Raw genomic sequence first — 23805 nt, 5'->3', positions numbered from 1 at the left:
AGTGGAGAAAGGGATTTAGCCACCCATGGATTTAGTGATGGCACCCCACTGTTCTCCCCACTAGTCACCTCCGATATCCCCTTACAGTAATCTCACCTTATGTTTTTAAATGATGAGCTCTCCATCCTGTGTGGAATGCAGGGGCGCGTAGATACCAGTTACTTCACTGGTTTGAAGGTGTTGGAAGAGTTCAGGATGAATATTGACTCTGAGGTTCTTGGCGAGGACCCGTAAGTATAAAGTTCAAAGAGTTCAATATGTCCGATGTTCACTCTTGTTCCATTTTCCCTTTTTGAATTGCAGGGATCCGAGAGAATATTGCCTTAAGGCAACTGATGGCGTTCAGGTAAGAGTCTGTATTACCCAACACTGTCCCGTAAAAGTTGCATGTGTTTAACTTGTGTTCTCTCTCTTTACAGGTGCGTCATAAGAAGATGTGGCGTGTTAAAGGTTATTGCCTCCGGTGGCAATCGGGTAAGTCTATGGTGGTAAAAGAGATTATATTTGTTGGCTCTCTCAGCTCACCTTGTTATGTCTTTTGTTCCCCAGGTGCTGGAGTTCGGCGAAGAAAATGATGGAGGCAGCTCCGAAACGAAAGATGCTGTGAGGACTGGTGAGTATGGCGCGGCGCTGCCGCTGGCGAAGCGACGCGTGCAGAAATAATTTCCTTTCCAGGCTCGGAGATGTGCTGGATCCGGAATCAGGTAAGAAATCAAAATAATGTCCGTGATCTAACCTTTCCTCCTTCTTTCCCCTTTTTCTAGGAGCTCCGGATTCGAGGCGGGCGTGGCAGAAGACTGGATGCAAACTGCAGGCACGCTGAGCGTTAGGCTGCTGAGTGCAGAATAACGCGAAGCGTGTGCTGCTGTTCGGGCGTGGTTTAAATAGCCTCCAAAGTAGTTCCAGGTAAGAAGTTCCCCAGAACCACACCCGAGTAAAAAATAGTCCCTGTAGTAAAATAGTCCCATCCAAGCCTCACGTTGGGGCTTGGATTCATTTGCAGCATGGTCTGCATGAGGTAAGTAATGTCTATGAGCCTGGCGCCTATGGCACCAGGACTGATTTCTATTATGCGCCTGGCGCCTACGGCGCCAGGACTGAACCCAGACAGCCCCCAGCCGGGGCTGCTGGGGTTTTAAATAATGTCTGGATGCCTGCTCCCGGGGCTGATGGGCTTGATCCGGATGCCCGGGGGTAGGCATCATGACATAGACACAGGGATATTTGTTCCTCTGGCTTTTATCATTCGGTGCTGTTTAACTGAGGGGCATTCAATTTAAAAATAGTATTATCTGTTACTTACAGTTGTGATGAATCTCCCATTTGCCCACAATAAAAGAAATACCCCTTTACTCCTCTTTAGCTGGTGCATTAACTCCTCAATGCTTTAATTCGCCCCTTCGGAAATTCTTAAAATAGCAATCAGACGCTTTGTAATATTCGTTTCTCCCTCCTTGTGGCAAGAGATTTCCGCTTTTCCATCTGTTGGAAAATTGAGCAGGACCAAAGGTACAACACCAACCATAAACCTTAAAAAGAACAGGAAATCATCCAATTAGTGGGAAGCTTGTAGTTAGATTTAACTGATGCATTTGTGGAAACTCTTGGACACAGTTGGGCTTGCCTGAGTAAGCTAGAATGTTGGTGAATGAATATCCTGAAGAATGCTTACTTGACAAAGTCCAGGAGGCTGGTGAAAGTCTCTGAAGAACTCTTGCATGATTCGGTCAAGCGGGTGTTGGGATCACCTAAGAGACATTTGAACAAGAGTTTTTTGGGAGGTGACCTTTAAGTGTAAAAAAGCCAAAAGGTACATGATAATCTGTGGACAAGACATTGGCAATATCCTCTAAAGGAATGCCTAGAAAACAGAGGCTGGTGAGAGCCTCCTAATGGTTGGTGGCATGATAAAACCCAGAGGCTGTTTATAGACTCTGGGAAGAAGTGACCTTCTTCACATAATTTTAGTTGAATTTAGCTCATTTATTTTGACCTTATTTGTATTAAAAAGGGAACATAATTCCTTTTGTACTTGATGACAATTTGCCAAAAGTGTCACAATAAAATACACAGCATCACCATATAAATTATCATCATTATTTTCAGTGTGATGGAAGGCGCACACCTGGTTAGTGTGATCTTGCATAAAAGACACTGTTCTCATTGTTTTGGACACAAACAAGCTCTGGCACTGTTATACCACTATTGTGGTGACTGGCTCAGTGAAAAAGAAAAAAAAATATATTAAAAACAACAATATTAAAAACAACACCAATGTAAAATAATGTACAGAGCATCTCTGACATGAAAAAGGTTTTATTATTTTACCTTCTCTCTTCTTTATTGCTTTGAGACAGCAACATAACAGGATGTGCTTCCTTTCACTGTTTATTTCTTTGAGGATCTTCCTAACCCTTCCCTCAGCCTGTTCAACTGGCTTGCCTCGGGGCAATTCGGCATCCTCACCTTTGCAGTGCAAATTGACTTCCCAATTGTTCCAGGACACAGCAATTTCAAAAGGAAAATATTAGCCCCTGCAGTTGGCTTTTAGGCCATTTTTGCATTTGGTGGTGTGGGGATGTGAGGGAGAGGGCATTTAACTCTGTTTCTGCTTTCTACCACCAATAACACACAGAAGGCTGCATACTTGCCCTCACCGCCTCTGTAAATATCTAGAAGGAATGCAGTATTTGCACATTGTTTGACCAAACGTGTTATTACGTGCTGCTCTAAAAATCCCTATCCTGGGGTTTAGGGTTTATGCAAACGATTGGGCTTTCACAGTTTATAATCTAATTCTGCCTGTGTTTGAATGCGTTTGTGAAGGATTTGCCTGACTACGAGTCCCCATTTATACTGCTGCTGTCAGAGTATCCCGGTATGGTAGTTTGCTTTTAAGGAAATTAATTTGTGTATTAACAGGTTTTAATGTAATCCCACTGGTTTGCAGTCATACATTTGGAAAAAGAGTAAGAACCCTCATTTTGCCCCCTATCTATTTTTTCTGTACACCTTCTGTCTTTCCTGATGGGGGTGTTAACCCACCCCTCCCCCAAAAAAACACACACGCCCTCCCTCTCTCTTTCTCCCTGTCTCCCCCACTCCATCCATCGCTCTCTCTCCCTCACTCTCTCCACCTCCACTTCTTTCCATCCTTCTGTTTTATTTTAAATCTTACTTCCAAATGGAGCTTCACAAATTTTGCCATTTTATCTACATCTGTTTATTTATCCCATAGCTTACATTTTTGGGTCATAATGGCGGGTTGTTATACGGGCATGTTATGATGCATCCCTTTTGGTCATGTTGATTTTGTACAAGGCTGTGTGGCGAACCAGAAGGAGTCGGACTGATTAGTCACATGTTCAAGGGTTTATATTCAAATAATATGAAAAACAGCTATCTAGCACTACAGGTATGAGGGTTATTCAATAACTAACAAACTAAAACTAATGGTGTTTAGTCAAAGTGTCCAAAAGAAATAGTCCTTAGAATAAACTCCCTATCTGGCCCTACTACTTATAATACAGAACAAAAATATGGAGTGGAGCAATAGCCTCTGTCCTTGAGTTTTGCTCAGCCCTGCTACAGGGATCTCTTTCCAAGAAATGGTCTTTTAAAAGTTCTTCAATTTCTCACATGTTCTTGCAGCACCTCGGCAGACTTGGAACGGCCAGTTTTTAAATCATTATACAGTTCCACCACATTCCCTTGTTTGAAGAAAAAAGCAAAACATATCTTTAATATAATGCCCCCACCTCTGACTTGGTGTTGAAAAATGTTCCTTTATTTGGTTTGGGTACGGGAACTCGCTTGGTCCTCTCCATTCCCAGTCTGGCTTTATATTCTTTCTTTCCAGGATCTCCCAAAAGCCCTTTGGTCTTCAAGTAGGCCTGCTTTTTCAGGCCGCGGTTGGGCGTTTGCCAGTTTGGGTTTTCCTGGCTGCCATTAAATGTTCGTATTTTCCAGCCTTGTATGCGGCTGTTCGCCCCTCTCAGCGGCATTACCTCTTCGGGAGCATCTGCTTCCTGTTCTCCGGCCTGCTTGGCAGCTGATATACCTTTCATGTAGAGAACAGGGATCTGATCTCTCTGCTGCAGTCTGGTCTCAGCGTCTGTTAAGAGGCCCCAGGCCCACCACGTTTTCCATTGAGTCGCGCCACCAGGCGAGACAGTCGCTTTATCCATCTCTGTCGTTCTGCCGACCTTGGCTTCTTTGCCACTAAGGACGTCAGCCTTCTGGTGTCTTGCTAGCGATCAGCTCACTTTCCACACTATCCCTGGGTTTGTCGATCTAGCAGGGTCTGTCCTTTCAGGACGTCCTCCTGTCAGAGACTCGTAGGATTCTCTCTCCTCTTTTCCAAGTGCCTCATGGTTTTATGTATGTTACCACAAATAAAACGGGTGTCTCATTGCTCTGTGACTGGGGAGTTCAGAAGAGATCCAGCATTACCCGAAGCCAACGAGATTGAAGAAAGGTCCCTATTTGCAGAGTCCAAAACAGAAATAACAACAGTCTGTGCGATTTACATGTAGTCAGACAATGTATTCTTGACAAGGGGGTTTCTTACACTAATGTGAGTTTTTGTCCCCAAGAGGGGGGGGTCACTTTCAGGGAGTTTCCACTTTCCCAGAGCCTTAGGGAGGTTCTTGCTGAGCAGGCTAAACTATCTAGCCTCAAAGGAGATGGCTCCCCTCTGGGGAGAAGGGACGAATAGTCCAGATCATCATGCCTCCATGGGCTGCAGAACAGTGGGAAGGTGAAATATAGCACTCCATGCACACCCAAATAATTAAATAATACATATTATTATAATTGTTCTTTTATAATTGTTCTTTCATAACGCGCTTAATACTGGAGACCAGTTTCTAAGGGCAAGCCCAGTATTCAAACCCATGTTGCTATGTGTTGTCTTGCTTCCAAGACAAATGCGTTGCCCCTGAGCTATCCTCCAGCCCCAGTGTTAGTGGCACTTCATTCAGTTAAAGGGCCACGTCAACCAATATATAGACCTGTACAATCAGGGCCAACAACCTTTCAGAACCTAAGATTACCATGCTGCCAACTATTAACAGGACAAAGAAACTGCGTCCCATGTTGAGAAGGGGAACCAGGGCTAGATTTTGCTGATTAACTCCCAGAAGTGCACAACATCCAGGGAAGAGGAAGCAAATGTCCTACATTAACATTATTATCCCATAAAGCACAGATTAGGCTTCAAGAACTTTAAGGCAGCCCGTTCTGGGTGCTTGCTGTCAGTGAAGCCACAGACCATAAGCCACCCTTATTTAAGAATATCTGTGGTCACTCCCTGCTTTCCTGTCTGTAGACTTTAGTTGAATAGTTTGTGCTCTCCTGCTCCTTTTGGAATTGCTTGAATACATCTAGGCAGCGTAGAAATGCTTCAAAGCCTGTCCTTAATGCGCCAGACAGCCTATGCATATTGCCCTTATAATGCATTGTCACCTCCTAGCATGTTGTACTTAATGTGAATCTCTCATTTGACCCAGCTACCCTGCCAATACATTATTTTAAACCCCTATCTCTAATTTAATTCTTTTGTGCTGCATTACATTGTCTTATTTACTAATTTCCTATAAAAGAGCAGCACTCAATATCTCCTCCACCCAAGGCCAATCTGGTATGGATCGAGACAGGGAGTGATAGTTTTTGGTCAAACTCTCCTTTTATTTCCCACAGCACACATTCTGCAGATAGCCAATTTACATCTCTGTCAGTGTGGTCGGCTTTATCAGAACCCCACTCTGCCCATCAGCAGGAAGGATATCTATTATGATTATCTGGGTAGTAGCCACTCAGCTCTTTGCAATTCTTGAGCATATCTCCAGGCCATCATTGATCAACAACATGAATGAATGTAATGCTACCACCTTACTAATGCTCTCCATGAAAGTTCTGCTGGCTATGAAGGGAAGCTATCAACCTTTTTGATTACATTTTCTTATGGGTAAAGCAATTAAAGCTATACATTCATCCCTATGATTACCATCACTCACCATTAGGTTTTCATTTTCTTGTTGTTGTGAATTAAGCCTGTGCATTTTTATCTCCTTGACTTTTCCCACTCTTCCCCTCTCAAGTTGACTGGGGAATCTTAACAACTTCCTTAGAAGACCATGAGTTGGTACCTGCAAAACCGGATACAAGCCCTTATGCTACTAACTTGAGTGTCTTGGCCAGATAAGCTATAAGCATTGTTTTTATTTGGGTGGACCGGACCCCTGTATGATTTTCCAAACGGAAAAACTCAAGACTTGATTGCTTCATGTTTGTCATCTGCCTATGCACGTGGTTATCCCATGTTTGTGAGGTAATCCCCATTATACCTAAATAATCATAAGTCTGAAGCTAGTCCATTCTTTCTCTTTGTCGTCAATGGATAAAATGTGTTGTTGCATTTAGCCAGCAATATTAGTTTAAACTTGGTTATGTTTATTTTAAGACCGCTAGAGTCCCTACATGCTACTTAGCAATCAGTCAATAAGAGCAACTCTTTTGGAGTAATAGCAAGAAGTAGTGCATCACCACTGTATAAGAGAATTCAAAGCAAACTACCTCTTACCACAGAGACATCACCAAAGTCTGAATGGTCGATGTACAAATTGAAATATAGTGGTACAAGAATGCATCCTCTGCAGAACACTCCTAGAGATGGAAAAGTTGAAGACAGTTCACCATTAGGGCCATGCCTAAATGCATCTTCCACATCTGATTGAATAGAGGTAAGCATTTCTGATGGGGAATTTCCCATGAATTAACATGATTGAATACAATGAAAGGCTCTCACAATATCAGTGAAAGACGCGAACCATAACTGAGCCTATAGCAGCCAAAGACCATTTTTTCTCCTGCTCAACTATACCTGCCTCCCTCCCCCCTGCCTTCACAAACTGTACTTCTGAGACTGGGTTAAATTCCTTATTACAGTAGGGGAGTATACCAGACCCCCCAAACACCTTTAAGGCAGCATTTAGAAGAAAAATAGGTTGATAGCATTTTGTTTTGCCTCAATCGCCTTTGTTAAAAATTGGAACCACATTGATCTCTTTCAACTCAACAGGACGAATCACGTGCTTGGATGTGGTATTCTAATCTGTTTTCATAATGGGAGTGCAAAAGAGAATATCACATTTTTAGATATCTGCTTGACAGTAAACGTGGCCTGCAGATTTATGGAAGATCAAGTTATGTAATGCTTCACCTGCCTGACTAGAAGTGAAGATATAGTAGTGCCCTGGATACTATTACTATCCTTTAGGTAGGTTTACTCATGTGTGGCTGTTACTGTTCCTTTAACTGGACCATACAGTGAGGAAGAGTGGGCCCCCATCACTCTCTGGTATGCTAGCTACTGCAAACAGATGAAAATCATTCTCAGCCAATCCCGTTGCTACCAAAGACCATAATTTGGCATGGGCTTTGTGGAGGATGGTGAAGTTTAACATTTGCCATTATCTCTACAGTGCCTTCTGTCAATCCACTTAAATGTCAATCTTGTGATTCCATTGATTTGTTGCAATTACAGCATTATCCCGTGGATAGTCAAAGTATTTTAATGAAGACCGTTTGGCAGCTTTACAAAGCACATCAAACCAGTTAGGCCCGACACCAGTATTTGACATCATATTTCACGGTTTGTTGGAATAGACAAAGGGTCTCATTGTTTCAAGTATGATAGCAAATATTATCAGAGCAATCCCCATGTCGTCCCTGCTCTCTAGGGAACACACCCCTGGTTTTCTTTTCAGTGGTCCGTTTGCTTGTGAACCCATTTTTGTCCGATTTAAGGGCCCTTCTATTCATAAACACATTTCCTGTTGCAGGCCTTTCAGCAGGAATTCGACTGTTACACATCTTGAGAATATGAAAACTTGAGTGGATCGTGGTCACTTTCTCATAGAAGATCACGTCCAGCTCCTGCAGAAGAGACCAAACTTTAATGGGCACCACAAATAGTGGCTAATGCTGTTAGATCTTTTCTCTCTTAAATTTGAAGTTTCCTGGGTGGTCTGAGGGGATACTGCTTATCAAGAGATGCACAGGGCACTCCAAGTAGTTCTGGGGGATGCAATGCTGATCTAAAGGGGCAGGCAAGCGTAAACAGCAGGAGGGTAGCAAGAAGGAAGAACAGACAAATTCAGTAAGATCAATGGAACAGGAATAGGCAGACTGCAATGGTGAACAAGAAGGGATGCAAACCATGTACTGGTCAAACACTACTACTCCCTCCTTCACTCTACTTCCCCTTCCGCCACACTACTACTACCACCATCACGCCACCCATCTCAAACTCAAACACCCCACTTTCACTCACACTTTCTGCATATTCACCCATACTCTCCTCCTCACCACACTTGCCACATTTTCACACACACTTACAACGCAGTACCACTTTCACTCACTAGCCAGTGACTCACCTTCCTCAGAAATAGCTACACACTCTGCTGCTCCTTCCACACTCCTTTTGGTCTCTTGGTCATTCACCTCCTCCTCCTCCTGGCCACCCCTAATAACACACAACTTGCTGTTCCCTGCTGTCCTTTTCATGCTCATCGCCTCCCTCCATTGGAACAGTGGCCCAGGCCCATCTGGCCCTGTCTTCCACACCCAGCCTGTGCTCAAGGAAGCAAAAGTTACAAGTAGCACCCTAAGCTCCACCCACTTCCTTCACACAGGCCAGTAATGGCAGCCCGGGAAGTTGAATGTCCTTGTTCATGTTAGTGGGGCTTGTTCCTGGTGCTCTTGTGGTATGTCCAATGGAGGTGTGAGTGTTTGGGTCCCTCATTTTAGTGACTGGTGGTCTAGGGTACTCCGTGGCAGCTGCACGTGTTTGCCACTATTATTAGGTAGTACTGCGCGGCGCCCTGTTTGCCTCACAATGCTGGTGCTGCCACGCTCCTCTCGCTCCATTGGTTCTTCTCCACTGGAGCGATGAACACCGGGCAGCGGTTTGCTTGTGGTCTGGTACCAGTCGTTCTGCACAACACGTTCTGCAACTGTTGTGCAGTGCTGGAGGGTTGCTGTCTCTCTGCTGCTTCTCGCTGTTTCCCCTGTTTGGTGTTTCGTCACTAGGAAAAACATAAAGACCCTGACCTGCATCTTGTCTAAGAGGCAGGGCATCAGAGAAAGGTGGACTGCTCAGAAACAGACTGGCTGAAGAGGGGCAGGAATTGGGGACCTCTGAAATGACACCTTCCTCCAAAGGGGTAGGGTTGGCTGTGGATTTCTTGCTGGTAGGTCTCCCAACCTTTGGTTGAGAGGGGTTCTTGACAAAGCCAATATACTGGCCTTGTCACAAATTGCAAACTGATTTCTTTGCCATTTTGTTCTTTCCTTTTTTCCTCTTGGATTACCTTTGCTCTTTGAAATCTGACATGAATGTACTGAGCATCCTAACATCACGCTGCAGACCACATCACGCTGCAGACCACCAACTCAAAGACAAGTTATTATTTGTCTGGAGCAGATTTCATCTTAGACTACCTATTCCTAAATAATTGCCTAAATCCTATTATTCTATTACCTCACCTTTTACTTATTTACATTGTCATAGGTCAGACATAAGACATGGTTTAACAATGTTCTTTAGTCAAGAAATAAAAGAAAACCTTCTCTTCTATATAAAGAATGCCTGTGGTTCAGGCAAGCTCCCTTCTCTCCACTTCATGCGAGGCTGTGGGAATAGACCTGTGATCATCTGTCATTCATGTTTAAAACACCCCGGGCCATGTATCCAGTGCTTAATAGTCTGGCCTAGTGTCTGTTGTTATGTACATGATTAAACAGGTGTATACGTTTTGGCCATATCACAATTTTTCACATCCAAATTGACTGTGGTCAATTTGGCCACAAAGCCAATTTTACCGCGGACAAAACTGCCCTAATAAAAAAAACACCCACCCCCTACTTACCTTTTCTCCGCCCATGCATGTTCTGACACTGAAGCATTGGATCCGTCCCTCCGACGCCACAGGGTCTGATTTTGTTTTTTTACATCCCCCACCTCCAGACCTCCGTAAGCGGGGACACCCCTGCTACCCCCAAAGGCCATCACTACCAAACATGGGGAGTCGGTGAAAACCCCTGCAATCCCCGCTCCCCATGTTTGGTAGTATTTACCCAAATTGGTTGTTTCCAAACGACCAAATGGTGCTGGCTGAATTCGCCCAGATGTACCATACAGTCAATCGGAAACGACCAATTTGGGTAATACCGATTAAACATATACTCTCAGAGAAGTAAGGTTTGTGACCATCTTAGAGTAAACATTATACCTAGTTGCAATTAAATATAAACTTGTCAAAACAGGTAGCATTTTAATGCAATTTAATATGTTATTTTAATATGGTGCCCTATCTTCTGAGGGTTCTCAACCTCATTAAACAAGCTACAGCAAAAGCAGATATAACATAACCGATCATCACACCTATCAAAGATATTGTCATGTAAGCAAAGAGCATGTTTGAATGTGCAAATAATAGAACAAGTGGTGTTTGATTTACAAGCATTGATAACATATATCTTTCACTAAGCTACTCTGCACTATGCGCCTTTAGTCTCCATCCACACAGGAAGCATTCACTTGACACTTACGTTTAGAGAGAGAGAGAGTCTGGTGCAAATCAGGCTGCTGCGTCTGTGGTTGACAGGATCTGTTTCTTTTGGACCTGGCTATCCTCCGTTCTCACCAGCCCCTCTGGCCTCAATGAGCACTCATGTCTGCTGGCCGTCTGTTCTGCTTTTTTTGCTGGTGTCCTTGGCTAACTCTTTATTACCTGCAAAACTGCCACCCTGCATGTGTGGATTCATCATATCCACTTTTTTCAACCTTAAAGGATGTCACATTTAAAGGTAGACATGTGTAACATTATAAAGACATGCTCCTTTGTAGTCTATCCTAACCGTCCTTCTGTTATTGCGAGGTGCCATCATTTCCCCGTTAGCTGTTAATTCTCATTTAACTCTACAGCCACTTGGGTTTGCTAATGTAAAGAGTGTCCATGCATGCCTTGTATGTTAACTGGTCATTTCCTGTATCAGATAAAGAAGTTGACTCTGCACTGCTAAAAGCTGACATTTTGACTGTTTGTGGTGAGCCTGCCTGCCAGGGCAGCAAGTAGACCATTTCCTTGCCGTTGTCTTCAGCTGCAGACTTTACGAGCATTTTGCCTTTAAGGCCCTGTCAGCCACGTGTTCCATTTTGCATGGCTAATGTAATGTAATGCAAAATTACAGTACACGTTGTATGTATTCTTTTAAAGTGGTTGCCCCATTAATACTTGTTAGGGCTACAGGTTGTATGAGCTATGAAAGCTGTTTTAAATTATTCTGAGTTCATGTCACCTATTTCTATGCAGGTGACCCTTTTCTAGAAAACAACAAATGGGTGCACGTCAGGACATCTTACAAAATAACCAGTGCTCTCTGTCCAAATTTACTCTAACCTAATCTCTGTTCTACCACTATAAAAGTAAGAAAAGAGGGGGCCTGGCCAAGATGGCAGGCTGAACAGATGTGTGAGATGTGAGCTTTGACCTGGCAAAGTGAAATACATGGTGAATTCCTGCATTTTCTACAGAGCGAGCGATCCTCGGTACATGGGGATAGCTGCGGAGTAACTGTGGGTGGGAGGAGAAGAAAGGTACAACCCAGGGAGCTTGGCCAGGAGAGGTGTGAAGAAAGGAGTGCCGGCTCAGGGGAGAGGCCCACAGGGAAAATGGCAGACGATAGAGGCTGAGCGGAGCGGGCGAGTTGGAAGCTAGGTGGGTACCGAACCACACTGTCTTGCTCCTGGGGAAGAGGCAGCGACCAGGGGACCGGCAATCACTGTGCATTTTGGCATGGGCGGTCCGGCACTGAGCAGCAGAGGCTCAACGGAGAACTACCAGTGAACCATAGAGAAGCTGGTAGAGGATGGAGGAGGGGCTGGAACCCGCTCCTGCCAGGAGTATGCTCAGGGCAAAAGCCGATCCCCGTTGAGCTGGAGAACCTGGGCAGCTGCTGTCCACCATGCAGTGTGGGAGCACAGGACAAAGTGCAGGGGCATTTGTGCCAGTGGCACGCTGAGGACCGTCCGGAGGTGGAGAAAGAGGTGCTGTGCCCAATGTAAGGAGTGAGCGGGTGTGGCCTACGCAGAGACAGTCAAAGGAGAAATAACCCCCCCGGGAGTGGCAGAGGGCGAGAGGTCCGGGGACAGGCAGTGTCAGTGGCAGGATAGAAGCGCAGAGGCACCAGCTGTGGGTTGCTGGCTAAATGGTTTGGAGAGCCGCCAGAAGCGGCCCAGTGAGGCATCCTGGCTGGAGTGTGACGCCCAGGGAGCAGTAAGTGGAGGAGGGCCCGGGGGAGTATAGCGTTCAGGAAAGAAATAGAAAAGCGTCTGCCGGGAAAGAAGGTGAAGAGGTGACAAGGAGTGCTGAGGACTGCACTGTACAGAGGCAGGTGCTAGTGAGAAGGGGAAAGCTTTCAAAATAACTGAAGAAGAGGCCGATAGTGTTTGGACTGGAGAGAGGCAAGAAGGATTCCCCTAAGGTCAGTCCAAAACGTACATGGGCCAAGGCAGAGGTGGAGTCCCCAAGCACAGAGGGGTGATCCATTACAGTGAGCAGTTGCGAGTCGGTGAGGCGACCTGGTGTCACGGCAGACGAGGGTTGGAGAGGCAACAAGGAGCAGAGAAGAGCCAAAGCATCTCCCCCTCTGGGTGATGAACCCAGCTGGGGGATGGGTCCAGAGGATGTACTTGGGACCATCTGGGGCACAGGGACATGAGGATTACCAGCGGGCCACCCACAGACTAAGCTGTAAACCAGACAACGTGCAGTGGTGAGGAGATGGCATTCACCAAGGAAGATATTCTTGAAGCCCTGGCCAAGTTCAAGGGAGAATTAATGCAGATGGTCAAAGCACAGGCGGACAGTATCGGGGAGGAACTTTTTCACAGGTGGTCACTGCGAATCATAGGGCTATCGATGCACTGGGTGAACGAGTGATAGAGGTGGAGGGGCGCATCACGGGGCTGGCCAAACATGTACCTGAACTGGCTCAGCAGGCAACGGGTGTAAATGACTGGATAAGGGCCTTGGAAAAGAAGTGCGAAGATCTGGAAAACAGATCACAGAGGAACAATATCAAGTTCAAAGACATTAAGGAGGTGACAGAAGGGTCGTACCTGGAGGGCTGCATCCCGGCGATGTTTGCAGATCTTGTGGAGGGGGAACATGACCAGAATATGTAGATTGAAAAAGTACACAAAGTCGCGGTAGTTGGAGAGCGGACACAGGGGCAAGGCTGTGGGATATTCTGGTGAAGATGCACAGCTTCAAAGATAAAACATGGCTTATGAGTGCAGCTAGAGGGAAAGGAAAAAATCAACTGCCAGGCCTACGTTCTTCACTGAGTCTTCTTCGTGGCACCAAACTCTTTACATCGAGGTGCACTGCACGCCTCATTTTTGCAGGACATTCACAATCAATGGTCGATGAGCACTGCAAAGGTCGAAGCTGCTGTCTGGACGACAGTGTTCACATTTTTTCGAAGGAATCTCAACGCCCCGTGGCTCCTGCTTTAAAGGGAGTCCACTTTCAAGGGATCTGTCGACGAACCGTCGAATAAACTCTTCTAACTCGGGTATATTAGGGTAATTCATCATTTTGGCCAGGAAACACAACTATTTTGACATTAATGGACTGGGCTTGTGAAGGCAAGTCCCTCAATTACGCACACTCCAGAATAAAGACAACCCGCTAGGGAAATAGGCCAGGAGAGAGAGTTGCTACGATAACAAGGTTTAATTATACCAAATATAAATATCAGCAAAGGACTCTGCTGTTCGAGAGTGCTCTGGCTCGTTCCAGTACAAACATTAGCTTATAAGAGACAACATTGTCACACTGTATAAGACAAATTGGGGCCACCAATTGGTGGGGACCCTACACATGGGCCTGCTCCATAGGGGATGCCAGGCTACCATTTGTTCGTTTTCTCCAGCCATCTGGCTCCACATGGGTCAGCTGGGCTCATCCTCCGTAAAGGTCGGGTCACACATTCAGAACAATGGTTTCGATCTAAACTAACATGCTACAACAGAATATTAACTCATTGTGGCAGGCACCTGGGCGGCACAGGAAACGATGCCAGGGCGCAGGGAGGATAAAATACTGTTATGCTGACCCACACATTCTAGGCATCATTGATACCGCAGTTCCCGCTCTCAACGTCTTCCCTCTGGGTTTTGATATTAAATTTACATTCCATGGTACTTTGGGTTACATGGGGCATGTGATGCTGTAGAAGAGAAATATGGTCGTACCTGCTTAGGTCTCTGGTAGGTGCTTAATGTGGATTGGGACCTGGGGGTCCTGCTCTGATCAGAGAAGGTGTAGGAGTTGAGCAGTGGTGTGGGGCTGGCTCCGACCTGGCTGGTTTGGGGTTAGAGGCTTAATGGCAGTTTAGTGGGGATGGATGGATGCAGCGCAGAGTCTGGTGTTGTCTCACGCTCAAGGCACAATCCAGCGAGAGATACTAGATATTCGCAACACTACGAGGACGAGGGGGAAGTGGACTTCCTTGGGAACAAGGCTCGCACAGAGCCATCATGGTGTGCAGAAATTGGGCCTTGCGAACTGTGTCTGCCATCAACGTGAAACTGCGACTTCTCCCTCTAGGGCCTAACACAAAATAGAGTCCAGGGCTCCACGCTTTTGTAGTGCCAAGTGTCTATGTCTAAGTGCTCTGGGGCTTCTATATGCAGCCTAATATGCGGAGTGCTCCCCCTTGTATATTAGATCACTTCATATGGTGTTCGCCGCATTTGGAAGCGCCTAGGGGGTGGGATAGGCTAATTTCCATCCTAACATTCCCCCCTTTCGTTACTCCCACAGTAACGAATTACCCTCCCCCATATTTCCGTTCATTTGCATGCCTTTCGGCTTCGTCCCAAGTGGGTGTTCCTTTTATAGGCATCCATGCCCTACAAATGCATCTCAAACTTTCCCCATGTTGTGCATACTGTTCAGGTGTGCAAGTCATGTATATACAACCCCCATCTCCGGCTAGGTCCACCCACACTTCCTTGTAATTCTCGGGGTCAGGGAGAGATACAGTAGTAGTGTGGTACCATGTGTCTACCTCGTCACCAAGAGGGAGGGGGACGATATGATATTTAGGGCCATTGCTTTGTTCAGTTGGCGTTTCTATTTCTTGTGTTTTACGATGCATCTTGTTACTATTATTCCCATTTGTCACCATCATCATTGCACTATTAGGTACTGCTTTGGCACAACACCGGAAACCCAATTGGCACATGCAAAATATCACTAGGATAAACAGAAAAATGGGGACCAGCATCTTGATCAATGTTCCAAGCCACGACGGGACCCAGCTGAAAGCCATTGTAAAACAGTCATCTTCCTCGACCCCAGTCTCCTTTTTCATCTTCACTCCAAGTTCATGAACTGCAGCGATGACATGCAGCAATGTCCCATTTTCAGGGTCTTCAGAAGGTACGAATGTGCAACATGAACTCCAATTATTTTTGCACACACCACCCTCCATAGCAGTGAGGAGGTCGAGGAGGTACCTGTTCTGCATTGTCATCAACCTTAAGGCTCTTAGTTCTACCTTTATGACATTGAACCCTTCTTCTGTGTCGTTTGCAAGCTGGATCAATTCCCATCGAACAATTTGGAGCCATTTGGCATTTGCTCTTGTTTGAAGGCTGGGCACTAGAGATGCAAACACATGTCTCTGCTGAGTTGTAGAGTTTATATGTGTCAGGTATTTGTGCAAGTAAGTCAGATGAGTCTTTGGATGTGTAGTTTGATGATTGTCTTTGTCTGCTCAGCTGATCATAGTATTCTGCTTCCGAGGGTGTAAAGAGGGTTGGTGGTAGTTCAGTATGTTGAGGTTCTTTGATGGGGGGTGCAGTAGGATCTTCGCGCAGGGCACTCCCTTTTAGATGCTCTTCCAAGTATGAATGAATGCAATGTAGCTAGCGCACAATAGCCACTCCAAGAAGGTGGAAGGTGCAAGTACGCTCGTTGTCAGCAAATCCAGTAACAGTCCATTATTGCAGCGGTGCCTTTCACCAGTCAGTGATCATGACCGTTCGATTACACTTGGTGTTTGACCCAACTGCAGTTGTCGCTTTGTTGAAAAAGCACAGTTCATATGTTTCTGGCGGGTGTATTTTTATGGGCCTTTTGAGGGTTGTGACCCATGTTAGCTTTGTGATGTGCTCTGCCTATGTTTGTTTGCAGGCCTGCACCATGAGTGCTGGTACTTCTTCAATTCCCCCCAACAGTCCTTCTGCTTTGTACAAATAGGTTGCTTCTTGCCACTCGTTGTTGACATATCTTTTTCCTTGGATGTGGAGATACGGTTCTTGGAAGCATTTGGGGTTACTCGAGCTTGTTTCGCATTTTTGAACACTGCATTCATGGAAAGTGCCTTTAATCCTACATAGTGCAAGATGAATTAGACATTGGGTTTTTGTCATCGGTACTTTCTGTGAGATTAAGACCTTGGGTGCCCCAGATGCATCTGGTATCAAGGAACAAACATAGCAACTCCCATTAATCGTTCGCCTTCAGATTGCACTCATGTCGGGGTACCAACTGTTCGAGTGTTCGGGATGGCGAAGGTCGTCCACGTCATCAAATTGTAACCCATGATAAGCATCGTATTTCTGTGGACGTGTTTGTTGTTTCCTTGTATTGCCACATAACATAAATCTCCTTTTTACCACTAGCATCTTATTGTTTAAGGTGGGCCGGGAGCTGGCAGTGTTTTTCTCTGTGGTGACATTCAGTATGGTTACACAAATTTGGGCTGTGGCCGTGAGCATGCTCATATTCCTACCCTTATCGTACATATATTTTAGAGGAGTGGAAGTCAAAGGACTTAGAAAGTCAAAGTTACATTGATTTGTGGAACGATTGTCTTATTTCAGTGCAAGGTTGTGAGATTGAGGGGTGTTCTCCCATTCCAGGTCCTTTTGTACCCATCCCACATCCATTTTCCCCCTCCCCTTTCTTTTTGATAGCCTGCCCAGAAAAAAGTTGTTGCCCTATACATTCCTAAAGAAAACATTAAAATTGCAAATAACATAGCTGTGAAATTAAGTCCACATTCATAACTATAAGCTCTAGTAAAACATATCCTATATCCTATTGCTATCTACAGTCAATGAATGCCATAATGGTTCCATCTCCATCATCGTTGAACCTGCGGAAATTGGAAAAAGCGGGGAGGTTGTGGGAGGCGGATAGAGCGAGAGAGAGGGAGAGGGAGAGAAAGAGAGATTTTGTATTTGTGTTCTGTAGCAGCAATGCATGTACTGTAATACTCTTTCACATGCAAAAATATAATCAGCACAGGGCTATTGAGTTGAGGTAGATGCGTTGCTGTTTGTATGGGCTCCTGATGCTGTGCCCTCCGGGGCTGTTCCGAACATCAGAAAGGTGTAGCCAGTATCTCAGCCCCTTTACTTTTACTGCTAGCGGGGTGGAATACACCACTTCAGAGGGCCCATGAAACCTGGCGGTGTTCCATTTTTTGACAAAACTGCAGACATATATCCACTCGCCGGGCAACAGAGGTTGTGCCGGGGTGATGTCTGCTGACGGGTTTGTCGTGGTTTCTCTGTCTCCTGTGTGGGGTGGGGCAATTTATTTCAAAATGCATCTAATCGCACGGGTGAGCTAGGTCAGATACTGTTTGAACTTCTCACCCAGGATTGTGGCTGTTTTGTGTGTGTCTGATGTTCTCCTTACTGATGACAAAGGCGTTTACATGCGTCTGTCAGTTACTATTTCGTGGGGGGACAAGTGGTGGTCCTTGCTGGGCTGTGTGCGTAGTTGGAAAAGGGCCAAAGGTAGATAATATACCTAGTTCTTTTTGAGTGTATTACATAGCTTGGAAAGTCTGCTCTTGAGAAGTCTGTTTATTTTCTTCACCAGTCTGTTTGCTTGCGGGTGGTAAATGGAACACTTGCAGTGCTTTATTCCCAACAGCTTGGTTGCTACTTTAAATAATTAAATGAAAAAATGTGTCCTGTTATCTGAGCGTAGGATGCCACACACTCGCCAGCAGGGGAACACTTCTCTGAGAAATGTTGCTGCACACTTGGCTCTCGGGGCAGGCACATGGGCCTGCTTCCACCCACCTGGAAAATGGACACACCACCACAATCAAATATTGCATCCTGTTACACCGTTCTCTCATGTCTGCATAGTCAATGTCACGAAAGGGGCCCACAGGGTGGGGTAAAGTCCCCCTGAGAGTTCTTAGTGTTATGCCAATGCTGAACACTTGGAACATTATGCTTTGGACCACCATTTTTGTCAGGTGCTCATGTAGATATAGTATGAACCAATCCTCCTGGAGGTCTGCAGCAATGTGTTGTTTGGAACTATAGGATGGATAGGGCAATTGCTCAAATGCTGTGTACAGTAATTCAACAGGCATCACCTGGTGCTTGTTGTCTCCACAAGAGATCTGTGGGTGATCGAGTGCAGCCACGTTTGAGCCACAACTCTTGTTCTTCCATGGGGGCTCGTCTCTGCAACTCGATAATCTGCGCGATCGGTAGTGCTGTGTATCCCTCTGTCAGAGGTAGATGCGGTTATAATGTATTCTGCTGTGGTAAGTAGAGGTAGGTATGAGGCCTCCTTGGCTGCTGTGTCTCCGGCTGCGTTTCCTAATGATATTTCATCTGTGTTATGGGTGTGTGCTGCACACTTGACAATTGCCACAACAGAAGGCTCTGCAAGGGTGGAAATTAATGAATTAAGTAACGTTACTTGCTGCACGGTTGAGCCATCTGCTCGTCTGAACCCTTTCCTTCTCCAACGCGACAGACCTGCATGTACTGTGGTAGTTGCATGTGCAGAGTCTGAATAGATTATTACATAGCATCCTTTAGATTGCCTGCAAGTCTTCTATGAGTGCTACGAGTTTTCCTGTTTGGGCGGAATAATGACTGAGCAACCTTTTCATGACGAGTGTCTAATGCTCTCCTTCTTCTAGGCTCACCACTGCTGCGCCAACATGCTTTTCACCTGTGTCCTGGTCTATTGATGCTGACCCATCAACAAAGAGTATTTCTCCCCCTTCTAATGCACTGTCCTTTTCCTTAGGAATATCGACTCCCTCTCCTTTGTATGATGTACAATCGTGTTGTTGCAGATCTTCAGCTGTGCATGGCTCAGTGAGAAATGTTGCGGGATTTTCAGTTTTACACTCAACCACATGAACGTGTGGGCTGGAGAGTATTATCTCATATGCTGATGCTCTTTGTGTAATCAGTGTGGATTTGGAGCATGTGTTACGCTCACCTGGTATCCACAGGGACGCCACCCAGCTGGGGTACTCGCTGGTATGCTTCTCAGCTTTGCCCTGATGTGGTCTGCGGGGAAGGTTCTGCCTGAAAATACAGGAGGACTGTGTTCAAGACTGACCGACTGGGGTAAGTATCCTCCCTCCACCCCGTATGCTTTCAGTCCCTCTGGCGCCCTCTCCTCACTTTGTGGTAGAATTAGGCGTGCTCTCCGTCCTGCCTTCTTTGCAGGGGCGCGTTGTCTTTCATGGGCGAGTGCGGTCCAGTTACTTCACTGACGCCGGCTCGTTTGATATTGTTCAGGTAGGTCTTATTGCTGTTCTTTAGTTTTGTTGCTATCCTGCATGCCTTTGTTTGTTTAAAATGGCTCTTTTTTCTCCCTTAGGTATGCAGAGCTTCAGCGCGGTTAACTGGCTTGGTTGAGCCCTGCTGGTAAATGATGGTGCATTAAGAGCGCTATGATGCGGCAAGTAAGCGCTATGCGCAGCGCTGCAAAGTCTTGCCTTTGCTAACCTGTGTTTTCATTCGTTGTAGGTCGCTGTGTTCTTCAGCGCAAGTGGAATGTCCGGAGTGGTGCCAGCCGAGAGGCGACCAGCCAGGTAAGCCTTTTCAGCAGTTCGTAATTTGTAAATGTCTCTTGCCTCTATCTTCCTCTTTTAGGTCGTTCTGTCCGGGAGGTGTGCCGATTCGAGGAAGCTGTTCTCAGTATCTGCGAGTGTTTAAAGATGAAGACTGCAGGTAAGGTGCTGCTGCTAATGATGTTCCTTTTGTCTCCTTTCAGATTCTGCTTCTCCGAGGTTCGAGAGAATAGCTGGACACGGTGAGCGTCACGTTGTAAGCTGCAAAGTAACACGAAGCATGTTCTGCCGTCAGGGTGTGGTTTATATAGCCCAAGTAAAGTAGTACCAGGGAAAGTAGTTCCAGGCCTGCCACACCCAAAACACTAGACCGCATAGCTTAGTTCTTAGGAACAAGGCTATGTGGATGCCTCCATGTTGGCTGACAATACAATAAAGTAATTCCCAAGCACATTGTTGTTCATGGTGTATGGGCCTGGTGCCATAGGTGCCAGGACTGGCCCCATGAGGGCTTTTGAAGAGGATGCCAGGCCCTAGAGGCCAGAGTCCTGACTCCACCTGGCCAATGGGTTTGCTAGAGGGGGTTTTGGGCGAGGGTTGTGACAGTATTCTAGTATTGCAAACCGTGAGTGCTTGACGTATAGCGTGACAGAGCAACCAATGACAATGGTATAAGTGTTTTCAATGGCTAAGGCTGTGGCAGCAAGAGCCTGTTCGCAAGCAAATTTTCCTTGCATGACAGAATCAAGTGTGCCACTGTAGTAAGCCAATAGCTTGTGGCCCATGGAACTCTTCTGTGTTAAAACAGCAGTCATGAGTGTGCCATTTGAATGGGAGAAAAGAAAATAATTCCTGTGCATAGTGAGGGGTGGCTAGGACAGGTGCTGTTGAAATCACTTCTTTGAGATCATTAAAGCTTGTTATCATCTCTGCTGTCCACTGAATTGGGCTACTCTCTTTTTGCACTTCCTTGAGGCCCTGTAGAAGTGGCCTTGTGTATGCTGCATAATCTAAGATCCATGCCCTGCAATAGTTGCAGAGCCCCAAGAACTTTTGCATATCTTTCACTGTGTTCTACTTGGGGGTGGCACGCACTGCTGCTGCTCTGTTGGAATGATTCTGTTACCATCCTTGGACATGAGTTGCTCTAAATAGAGCACTTCTGTTAAGCAATATTGGAGTTTTTTCTTGTCTACCTTGTACCCCTTGTGCACTAGCAGTTGCAACAGCGTGATAGAGTCCCTTTGACAGCTTTGCTCGCTGTCGCTGCAGACAAGTAGGTCGTCTACGTAGTGAATGATGGTGCTAGGCACTTGAATATTCCCTAGATCTGCATGCAATATTCTATTGAAAATGCTGAGGCTTTCACAGTGCCCCTGTGGTAGGCGACAGTGCTCATATCGCCTTCCTCCCAGGGTAAATGCTGTGAGATACTGTTATTCTAGGTCATGTGGCACTGAGAAGAAGGCATTCGTCAAGTCCACTTCTGTAAAGTGTGTTGCTTGTTTTGGAATGCTGCACAAAATGGATCCCAGATTAGGGACGAGTGGAAACTTTCTGTACAATATCTTTAACGTTGCACAAGTCCTGGATCATCCTCCAACTGGCACCTGTGGCTTTCTTGATTGGATAGATCGCTGTGTTGCATAGTGACATAGAGGGCACTATGATCTCTTGCTGTAAAAGGGCCTGCAGTGTTTCTTGTATTCCCTCCTCTGCTTCTCTAGAGAGGGCGTACTGTTTTACTCTCAGGAATATGGCTCCAGGCTTAAGAGTTATTTTTACTGGGGTCACTTCCTTTAGCATTCCTACATCGTGGGGGTTTGTCGTCCACAAGTGTGGTGGGACGTACTGTAAATCATCTTCACAGAAAGGGGGGGCACTAATAATAGCTAACAGAGGGATCTGTACTTTTCTGTTCTGTACCATTATGTCACAAGGTATGCACATTTCAAGGATAATCTCCCCATCATAGTTATCATCCTGAAAGAGGTGCTCATCTGTCAATTCTTGCAGAGGTATGTTGGGGTCAATGCACTACACTGTGCTCTAAAGGCACCTATGGAGGTCAGTTCCTAACACGACAATCCTCTTAGCAGATACTTGCAACCCCTCTAGATCTAATGATAAGATTGTATCAGCAACCACGTCTGGGGGTGCTGCAGGTTGGAAAATATAATCTGCAGGTACTCTCCATTTCTTCCTGCTTCCTGGTGATCTGCGGAACTGCTTGGGCCAGCAGTTTAATGCTATACACGAACATGTCTGGGTGCACAGGTATTCCCCTTACTACCATCTCACTGGCCACAGCATGTAGTACTAGCATCGCTTGAAGGGAGCACATGCCAGGGGTGGCGCAAACATTCCCTCCATCTGTGAATGATATTGTCATATTCAGTTTGCTAACTAGGTACCTTCACAGCAAGTTGACGGGTGGGCTTTCGGAGTAGATATGGGGTGCTCGTACAACCTTCCCTCCTATTTTGACAGCTGTCTTTGGTGTATGGAACCGTTACCACAGCCCCAGTGAATCCCTGGGTGTCCAGAGTTTTTCCTGATAGCGGGAAGTCACCTTCACTTATGGATGACTTTTCCGCCCCCAAGTCCACCATGAAGATGAATTGCTTATTATCTATCTATGCCCCCACCAGTGGTTCCTCTTCTGGATGTAAGGTCATTGACAGTACGGGACACGCAAGTGCTCTCTGTGAGCTGCCCTAATCAGGATAGGTGTCTTTACCTGGGAAGGAGAAGGGGTTACCTCCTACCACTGTGGCCCCTTGATAGGGAGCTGCAGCGCCATTTGGTGCAGTTGCAAAGAGGTGTCTGCTCCTGCCGCTAGTTGGTTGGGGGGTTGATGCGGCTCTACCATTTGCTGCTGTGGGGGCGCGTTATACAGGCCTGGCATTTGGGGAGGCAACTGAGTGTAAGCTTGGTGGATTTTGTACAATATCATTGTCATCCCCTGGACTGGCCCCTGGGTGCTCCCGGGGTGGGGCATCCATAGGGTTATTGATTGTAGCTATATTTCCCCCCAGGCCTACTGTGGCATTACGTAGAAAAGTGTCCCCACCTTTCGCAGACCAACACTGCCCTTGTCCCCCTCCTCCTCTGGGCCCCTGTCAGCCAGAACCTCCTCTTCTTCCCTGTCAGCCAGAACCTCCTCTTCTTCTCTGCCCTCGAAACCCACCTCTTCCTCACGGTGGCCCTCCTTGCCACTGTGGTCCCACAAAATGCTGATTTCTTCCCCACTATCTTTGTCTATGGTTTGCCCACACTGCTGCCATCCTTGCTTGTGTGGCTACTGAGGCACACCGCTCTTCCCCAGTCTATTCAGGGGGGGAGGGTGCTGTGGATACTGCTGCCACCTTCACCAGTTTATTTTGAACTAGTTTTGTTTCCTCTGCCTGTCTTCTTTCAATAGTTTCCTTTTCACGCTCTTTGATCTTCCTTGAATGGTGCACTACGATGCTTTGAATCTCAGATCATCCCTTCGCCTCTAACCCCGCTATCTTATCGAGGGCTTTCTCCACTTCCTTGGGCAATCCCCTTTTCACAGTAAAATAAAACAAGGACGTTGCTTGATTCCAGGCGGTACCTGTTTACGCCCTCCACATCTCTTGAACCCTACGAACGAACCATGCAGCATCTTCCTCCTCTCCCATAGTGCATTGCATTATCGATTTGTAGATCAGGGGTATCCGGGAAAGTATGTTGCAGTGCATCCCACACCTGTGCCCTTATCCTGTTGAAAGATGCCCCATCGTGGGTATCGTTACTCAACATCACTCCAGGCTACCCTGTTTTCGCCCACACTGTCTCTCCCTGATCCCCCACTGCTGCCACTAACAAACTCTTAATATCCCCTATGGC

The 23805-nt window shown here is 46.2% G+C and overlaps 1 protein-coding gene across 1 annotated transcript in view; it reads left to right on the top strand.

The window, feature by feature from the left end:
- Nucleotides 1-23805, top strand: part of ASCC1 (activating signal cointegrator 1 complex subunit 1) — an 857123-nt gene that overhangs the window by 629284 nt on the left and 204034 nt on the right. The window lies entirely within an intron of this gene.

The sequence above is a fragment of the Ambystoma mexicanum genome, chromosome 8 (genome assembly GCF_040938575.1).
Source record: "Ambystoma mexicanum isolate Mex_15411 chromosome 8, UKY_AmexF1_1, whole genome shotgun sequence".
Classification (NCBI taxonomy): Eukaryota; Metazoa; Chordata; class Amphibia; order Caudata; family Ambystomatidae; genus Ambystoma; species Ambystoma mexicanum.
This window is presented reverse-complemented; position numbering and strand designations above follow the sequence as displayed.